This window comes from Mus pahari, chromosome 22, assembly GCF_900095145.1.
Source record: "Mus pahari chromosome 22, PAHARI_EIJ_v1.1, whole genome shotgun sequence".
Classification (NCBI taxonomy): Eukaryota; Metazoa; Chordata; class Mammalia; order Rodentia; family Muridae; genus Mus; species Mus pahari.
Window position 1 is genome coordinate 7597760 of NC_034611.1, and position 9008 is coordinate 7606767.

Here is a 9008-nt window from a genome sequence, read left to right on the forward strand (position 1 = left end):
GGCGGGAGAGGCCCCTTGTGAGTGGGACCATCTCTGGGCTGGTAGTCTTGGGTTCTATAAGAGAGCAGGCTGAGCAAACCAAGGGAGGCAAGCCAGTAAAGAACATCCCTCCATGGCTTCTGCATCAGCTCCTGCTCCCTGACCTGCTTGAGTTCCAGTCCTGACTTCCTTGGTGATGAACAGCAGTGTGGAAATGTAAGCCGAATGAACCCTTTCTTCCCCAACTTGCTTCTTGGTCATGATGTTTGTGCAGGAATAGAAACCCTGACTAAGACAGGGGCAAAAGCAAAAAAATAAAATACAATACAAACCAAAAAGACAGAGGGAAAAAGGGGGAAGGAAGAAGGTAGGCAGCCCCACCAAGGGGTTCAACAGGTAGGATGCCTGATAACAACCCTGATATCTGGTTTGGGTCCAGATCACAAGAGGTTAAAAAAAAAAGAAAGAACTGGGGCTGGAGAGATGGCTCAGTGGTTAGGAGCACTGACTGCTCTTCGAGAGATCCTCAGTTGCTCTTTCCAGCAACCACATGGTGGTTCACAACCATCTGTAATGGGATCCGATGCCATCTTCTGGTGTGTCTGAAGACAGCTACAGTGCACTCATATAAATAAAATAAATATATAAATCTATGAAGAAAAAAAAAGAAAGAAGAAAGAAAGAAAAAGAACCAACTTTTTTTTCAAGTTGTCTACACACACACCCCACACTACACAAACACTTTTTTTTTTTAAGAAGAAGAAAGGACCGATAAAATAAACAGTCTGAGTCTGAATGTTTTCTAATAATGTCCAAAGAAATAAAATAGTAGTTCATGTTTCAATTTTAGCAGCCTGCTGTTGGGAGGCTGAATAAAAACATCTTTTAAAAATCTACTAATGTTTATAAAAAGTAAGTCTTTACTCCTATGCAGTTCAAGCAGCTTCACCCTGGGAAGACGCGCCTCAAGGCTCTGATCCAAGCACCTATGCAGATCCCTGGAGTCAGTCAGAGTCACCGCCGGCCACGTACCCACGCACATCTCCAGCTGAGGCCCAGCCCTGCTTAGGGAGCTCTGCTGCTTCTTTGACCCCAAAGAACTAAGCTGGACCCAAGATCTCATCCATGTGTACCTATGATGGAGACTTGGAGGGCAAGAGTTCAGAAACTTGATAAACTACATCCCAAAGCTCCATAACCTTTGGTCTGGGATTGCCTTAATCTTCGGCTTATTTGAAAACCAACAACAAAAAAGTTGTTTTTAAGCCAGATACTTGAACTTTGGATGTATTGTCTTAAGGCAATGTGTCGTATCTTGGAGTTATCTTTCCAGGCTAAACACTCTATTTGATTCATTTATATGCCTGATATCTTTTATAGGAAACACACACACACACACACACACACACACACACACACCAATGTTGTTGCAATAGCGTTAATAAAAAAATTATAAAAAATTATAAATAGCTTACATTTTTTAGGTCATGTCAATGCTTAAGGAAAGACAGCTTATTTACTGATGAGGAAGTAGGTGAAGCTTGTGTGGATATTTTTAAAGGAATTACTGGGTATTCCACAGGGTTTGGAGGTTGAAACCACTCATTCTTTATAATGTCCACCTTTCCTTGCAAACTAAAAGCTCTCCTTTTCCTTATTAAAGGCCTTCTCTTAAACGTGCCACTATAATTAGTATCTTTTTTGTTCAAGTTCAAAGTGAAGACCCAACAGAGAAAAGAAGGCTGGAGAGATTGTTTGATGCTAAAGCTAGAAAGAAGAGAAAGGAATGAGAATAGAGAAAGAGAAAGGCAGAGAGGCAACACAGCCAAAAGGAAGACGTGTGGGGCTGGAACCAGTAGGTGTGGATTGCTTCTGGACACAAACTGGTAACACAAAAGGGACGTGGAGGGTGTCAACACAGATGTTGTCTGGAAAAGCTGAGGGAATCCGGATGCAAGGAGGGGATGTGTTCATGAACTTTAACTATGTGTTATCTCTCCCAGGGCAGCCTGTCTTAAAGTAGGATCATAAGAAGGCCATATTTCCACCTCTCACGTCAGACCAAAGACCTCAAACGATGTGCTTATACTTACTTATGTTCTGCTTTCCTTCCTAATAACTTCAGAGCAGCCACTTTTTCCTTGGTTCAAATCCATCATTTCTGCTTCTCTTAGTGATTACAGCAAATCATCTGTAAATACTCCATCGTTGCTTTTCTTGATTATCACATGTTTTAATGTGCTGGCAACACATGCCCATGACCCATAAGGTGTGTTATACTGCTTGGGGTGGATTTGCCAATCCATACACACACTCACTCCTTCTCTTTATTGGTAGTAGTATAAATTTCCAAGAACGTCAGCCAGGTTTGGGGCATGGCAGCTGGCCAGGAAACACAGGCAAATAACTGATTCAAAGGTGTATGGAATCTCTGACGTTCACTGGCTGCATAAACATGACTCTCTAACCAGCAAGGCAAGCAAGCCTGTTTGTTTTTAAAATGGCACCAAGTGTCTGGAATGGTGGCTCATGCCTGTAATCCCAGCTCTTGAGAGGTTGAAATGGAAGGATTAACCAGAATTCGAGGCTAGTCTTGGTTTCATAATGGTTTTCAGAACAGCCCGAGTTGCAGAATTAGGCTCTCAAACAAAGTAAAACAAAAACAGCTCAGGAAATATATGTGTACAAGCACATAAAAATAGAAGCCTAGAAGAGTATCTTTTAAAGTACTTCAGAGGCACTGGCTCAGCCACGTTCATGGCTGTTCTATTCACAACAGCTAAGAAATGGAAGCAGCTTAGATGTCCTTCACTGATGAGCACATAATGAAAACTTAGTACATTTGCACAATGGAATTCTATCCGGATACCAAAAAAGAAATGAAATGAAATATGCAAGTAATGGATGGAACCAGAAAATATTATATAGTGAGAAGCAACTCAGAGCCAGGAAGACTCCAGGGAGATGTGACGCTTCCATCCTCAAAGGCACCAGGACTCGTGTGCACATAACACATATATTCACAGAATTTAAAAACAAACAACCAACCTTCCTTCTAACTACTGGTCAGGGGGCCCCAAAACAAAGTAAGCTCTTGCCATTACCCTCGGGTGCCTCCCAGAACATAAAGTTAAGTCTCAATTGCTGAAGACACCACAATCTTCAGACACAGGACTTGGAGGAAGCCTTCTCCCTGAGGACTAGATCTTACAGTATTAGAAGGCACTGTGCAAGCTGCCAAGGGAGAGAAGCAATTCCTCTCAGCTACAAACCCTGCCAACTATGACAAAGACAGCTTCCCCAGGAAGACATTCCCCAATGGTGCAATAGTAGTACTTGTGTCTTAAGATAGCCAACAGCTGAGCCGGACGTGGTGGCACACGCCTTTAATCCCAGCACTCGGGAGGCAGGGGCAGGCGGATTTCTGAGTTCGAGGCCAGCCTGGTCTACAAAGTGAGTTCCAGGACAGCCAGGGCTATACAGAGAAACCCTGTCTCAAAAAACCAAAAAAAAAAAAAGTTAAAAAAATATGGTTGCATGAACAAGACCGATCTAGTGACAACACCGGGGGACATGCCTACGTGGATGGGAGAATCTCACAATCCACTTAACCATACATCTCATGTCTCATACATGAGCATACCATTTTTACACTTTTCCTGCAGTACATGGTTCTTTCTCTACATATGTAAATGCTGAATTGCAAACTCAGAGAATTAAAATGAATTAAGCTCTGTTTTAGATGGCCTTGATACATAGCCCAAGCTAGGTCCAAACTCTTTTGATATTCACTTGCCTGACTCCCAAACACTGGGAACACAAGTCCGCCGTACCACGCTCAGCCCGGATTTGATCTACTTTTACCTAAAAGCCGGAATAATACCTGACATGGTGGCATGTGCTGCAGTTCCAGCTACTCAAGAGGCCTAGGCAGGAGAGTCACTTGAAGCCAAGAGTTGTGGGCCCTATTAGGCAACAGACCGAGACCTGAGACCTCAAAAGCAATTAAAAAGTAAAAAGCAAGTGATGGCAGCAACACATTTCCTCATTTTCAACTCAAACAAGGAAACTCCAATCCTAATGACATACCTCTGAACTAAATTACAATCCAGTCCCAGTGGTGGTGGCGGGGTGTGTGTGTGAGAGAGAGGGGGTGAGCACACACCTGTGTACATTCACAGGGAGACTGAGCCCAGGCTCTGTCTTACTCTATAATTTCTGCCTTATTACCTCGAGACAGAATCGCTCACTGACCTGGAAACAGTGCTAAACTTTTTGGCTAAGCTAGCTTATCATCCAGTCTCAGGATTCACCTGCCTCCACTCTCCAGTGCTGGAGTTACAGGGATATGCATCCATGCCTACATTTATCCGTGGCTGCTTGGGATTCAAACTCAGGACAGTATAGCAAGAACTGTTTCCCTCCAATCTCCCCAGCCTCGGAACCCCACTTTCTTTTCTATAGGTGAGTATTATGAAATACATTTTACCTAGATAACCGAACCCGTGGTTTTAATTGCTTAGCAATTATACCAGAAAACTGGGGGAGTTTGGGGATAGCTAAGTTGGGAGACCTTGCCAGATACGCATAAGAACCTGAGTTTGATGACCAGAATGGATGTATAAAGCAGGGGATGGCGTGCATTTGTAAATTCAGCCCTGGGGACAGGTGAATTTCAAGAGGCACACTGGCCTGCTGACCTAGACTGACCTAGACTGACAGGCAAGTTCACAGCCTCTAAAACAAGGGGACATCTCCTGAGGAATAATGCCTGAGGTGACATCTACCTCATGCACCTGTCCAGACACCCATACAGACATGTATACACACATGTATATGCACACACACAAACATACACACATGAATCATGCTTATTACTACATGCTATGTAAATAGTGTTATTTGTTTAAAATCACAGAGCAGACTCACAGTGCAAAAAAACAACATCTCAGTATGGCAGACATTCTCAAATAGTACAGTCTTAGAAAGGAACAAAAGCCAGGCCACTGTTCAACCCAGAGTCACCCTTGCTCTCATGTTTCAAGCTACTAAATCAGTTCTCTATTTTTCAAATTATCTGCAAATTCCTCAGTGACCTAAAGAAAGTGACCTAAAGAAAGAACTGCCAGTAAGGACACATCAGCCCATGTGAGCTTACAGGAACTCTGCACATGGAAGCTTACCACACTGGTAGGTATTTCTAGCCCTTCCCAGGTGTCAGTCCCCTTAGGTCTTTCCTATGTCTGTCTTCATGGTAGAAACCAAGTCTCCCTAAACAGGAATCTCTCAGAGTCTGAGTAACATCTCTTATTTCACCCATATACCTTAGAAAAAATCAGTCCCTCGCCACGCAACAACTGCCTCACCCATAACCTTACACGGGCAAACATCATTGGGTTTACTCTGTTTGGTTTTGAGACAAGATCTTGCTATGTAGTCCAGGCTCCATCAACCTAGGGATACAAACGACTGAGTCTCCTACGCGCCGGTTTTATAGGAATGGGACACCATGACAACAGGGATCATACCCAGGGCCTCCAGAACACTGGGGAAACACTACCAATGGAGCTACAGCTTGATTTAAAGTAGAACCGTGGATACCCAGAGATAGACGTGGACACAGTTACAAGACCCTTGGGAAACAGGGATGAGTTTGAAAAACTAAAGGAAAGCAAGACTTGCTGCCTGCTGCCTGCTGCCCTAATTCTCTCTGAAGCCTCACACAGCTTGACACTCTGGGCTGGCCCTCACCATATGATTCCACATCTTCTTGGCAACAGTAATTAACTCAGAGATCCTGGTAAGTTCACAACATATTGATGTGAACTAAAAGATCCGGCCTCTCAGTCCCTCTTAGATTTATCACTTTTCTCCATGACATGGGGAGGGTGAGTCAAGATCAAAGTTTCTATCAACAGGAATGGAGCAGGTAAAGAAAAATAGAGACACGTCTTCACTTAAAAGAGTGTGGGAGCCGTTTCTATCAGGAATAACACGTTACATAATTTGACTCTCATGAATCAGCAGTTTAGTCCATAATTTACATTAAGTTTTAAAAGAAAGAACACGTGAAGATTGAAAGGGTAATAATGGTAGTTTCTACAAGGCAGGTTTGAAAAGCACTTATTCCTCCTCCACACAGAGGGTTGACAGGCAGCTGACTCAGATGGCTTCATTAAGATGTTCTCTCTACCTAAAGGCCCTGGGGGGACAGCCATGCTGTCCTTCACCCGGTGGCCCTTCTCAAGTCCTCTCCCAGGTAATGGCCATACTGTCCTCTCCATTTAAAGGTAATCGATCTGGGGCCACGTAGCTTAGGATGCAGAGGCCCAGCCTTAAAGGATACGATAAATGAAGGTACATTTTTTTGCTTTGTTAGATAGAGGCTGCTTTATACTTAAGTAATTAGCTTCAGAAAACACACCGCCATGTCAGACACTTCAAAAGACAACTGAGAAATCCCTTTGATCATTGTATTTGAACTCCCTCATAAACCCAAGTGCTTAGAGACATATGTAAGAAAGCTGCCACACAAGAACGAACAGCATTTGTCCCATCTAACACCCCTTAAAACCAGACCAAAAATAAAATAAAATAAAATAAAAAATAGGCAGGGTGTTTGACAGGAAAAAAAGAAAGGAAAAAAACAACCACTGAGTTATTTTTCAAAAACTAGAGATGATAAATCCTGAGTCCACAGAGTATCTTTGTCCTTTTTATAAGAAAAATACTCCATCGGGTACTGTTTGAAATAAGAGAAGCACTGGATTAGGCCTCTCTTCAGCACAAATCAATTACGATGGTATTTTGGGATGTATGTTTTCAAAGAGCAAGCTTTCTGAAGCCATTCATTCCACAAATATTTATTACAGGCCTGCACGTGCCAGGCTCCACCCATTTGTGCGCCTACTCCACCTGGGCTCACCCTCCATTAACTCGGCAAACAGGCAAACAGCACTGTAGCAAAATCAACAGTTTGATGCTGCAGTGTCTTTAAGTCTCTGCACTGACCTCACACGGTCTCTCTGAAGACAATTATTAGACGTTAGCCTGAATTTAATTCACGAGTAGCACCCATGTCTGTGGTATCTACAGAAGCTGTACCGGGGCGGGAGAGCCCCCCCCCCCTTCATACAGTTCTATTAATCAGGCTTACAAACTCATTTATGAGAAGAAAAAAAACCAACAGAGACAGTGAGTATGATAAAAAAAAAAAGTCTTGATATTACATTTATCATCACCACAGTGACAACTTTGTCGTTATTATTTATTGACCATTCTCAGTCTTCACCACATAGGCACCAGGCCCAAAATCTCATTTAAAAAGATCATTTTATTTTGGGGGGGGGGGGAATCCTCTATCTATATATAAGCTACAAGACACAAAATGGACACCTTACAGATTCATCAACCAATTCAGGGTCAGCAACAACCAACCAACCGCAAAAAAATTACCAAACGGTTTATGGTAATGTCTACAAACAAAAAACGTTCTGTTTCACAGTTCAAGTTTAATCTGATGCTCCCATCTGAGCCACGTCATATAAATTGTCAAACAGATTTGAAACAAAACTCCCTTTAAAAACAAAACTAGGCTCAGTGCTGTGGCAGTTTAAAGAAAGGGAAGTTCTGACATCTGAGTTGTCAGGCTTGGAATCAGAGACTCCACCTTTCTGAAGTTACAGGGGATCTGGCCCGAGACCTGCCAGCAACAGGTCCCCTTCCTCCAAGCTTGAATCCTATGGGGAATGAAGGGTAATAACTTGCCTTAAGGGAGTGGTAGCCTAGGGGGCAGAAGGCACACCCATTCCTAAAATATGTCTGAAACTTCCTCTAATGTTTCCAGTTCTTTCGATAACATTGGGGAACTAGAGTATGCATGGCCTCTACGTGGCTACAACCACAAATAACTTATTACTTTGAGTTAAGAATTTGAGGTAATATTTATAAAGCACTTAGGAAACAGCAGTTCATAGTAAGAGCTGTGTTTGCTAAATAAAGCAGGCACTTTCCAGGCCTGTTGGGTAAACACTCAATCTAGTGAGAAGGGAGACTCAAACTACCCAAGAGGTGGTTTGGGGTTCTGTTGTTTTGTTTTCTTTTTTCTTTCTTTCTTTTTTTTTTTTCACCCTGACAAAAGATTCAGAAACTTGAGTGTGCTGTGTTTATTCTTGAATCCCAAGTGCATCCTGCACAGTCTCTGCCTGCAGAACTGCAGTTCAACCAGGCATTCGGTGCAAAATTAAATCAAAAGACTTTTGTTTCAAGAGGCGAATCCCTTCTCTTGTCTACCGGTCCAAAGAACCATCCCTAAGCGCGCCCTGGAACCGAAAACCTCAGCGCGCTTTAAGGCGGCACTCGTCGGTGCTTGAACCGTGAGAATCGACCAACCGAAAACAAACCAAAGGGCTCCAGTCTGAGAACTTGAAAAAGAGTGGCGACGCGTCTCAGTCCTGCCGACCACTTCACACCGCCGCCCCGGCGGGTCCGCGCAGGTGGGCTCCCGGGTCCTCGCCACCCGCTGCCCCGCTCGGGGACCGGGCGAGCCGCCCGCGCTCCACCGCTCGCTGGAGCCCCACGCCGCGGCGCTGAGCTCTCCCGGAGGACACAAAGACCGCGCGCGGGGCCGCGGCGGAACCCTGGCGCCCGAGAGAGCCCGGCCCGGACCCCGCCACGCAGACCCGCGCACCCGCCCCGCACCTACCCGGCTGTGCGGCGTCCGGGCGCCCGGGCGCGGAGCCCAGCGCGCTGGCGGTTTCTTCTTCCCCGCGGCGCGGCCGGGCGCCGGCGTTTCCTCCCTGACGCGTCACGGCGGCTCCTCCCGCGAAGCGCGGGGCGGCGCGAGGGGACCGCGGGGTCGGCCGGGACCCGCGCGGGTGGCGGGGCCGCTCGGCTATCCGCGCTCGCCCGTCACGCGGGGTGCAAAGTTCAGGAGGAGACCTGCGCTCAGCTGACGGGATGCGCGAGGGCCGCGGCGAGGGTGACCTTGGCCCACTCGGGAGCCCCGGCGGCCGAGCGGACCCGGGCGG

At 45.4% G+C, this 9008-nt stretch overlaps 1 protein-coding gene across 1 annotated transcript in view; it reads right to left on the minus strand.

The window, feature by feature from the left end:
- LOC110338619 (serine/threonine-protein kinase Sgk3) overlaps positions 1–8805 on the minus strand; it is a 102975-nt gene extending 94170 nt beyond the window's left edge. The window contains exon 1 of the mRNA XM_021221911.2: positions 8684–8805. The gene's annotated coding sequence lies outside the window, so the exon portion shown is untranslated. The remainder of the gene's footprint in view (positions 1–8683) is intronic.
- Positions 8806–9008: the final 203 nt, after the last annotated feature.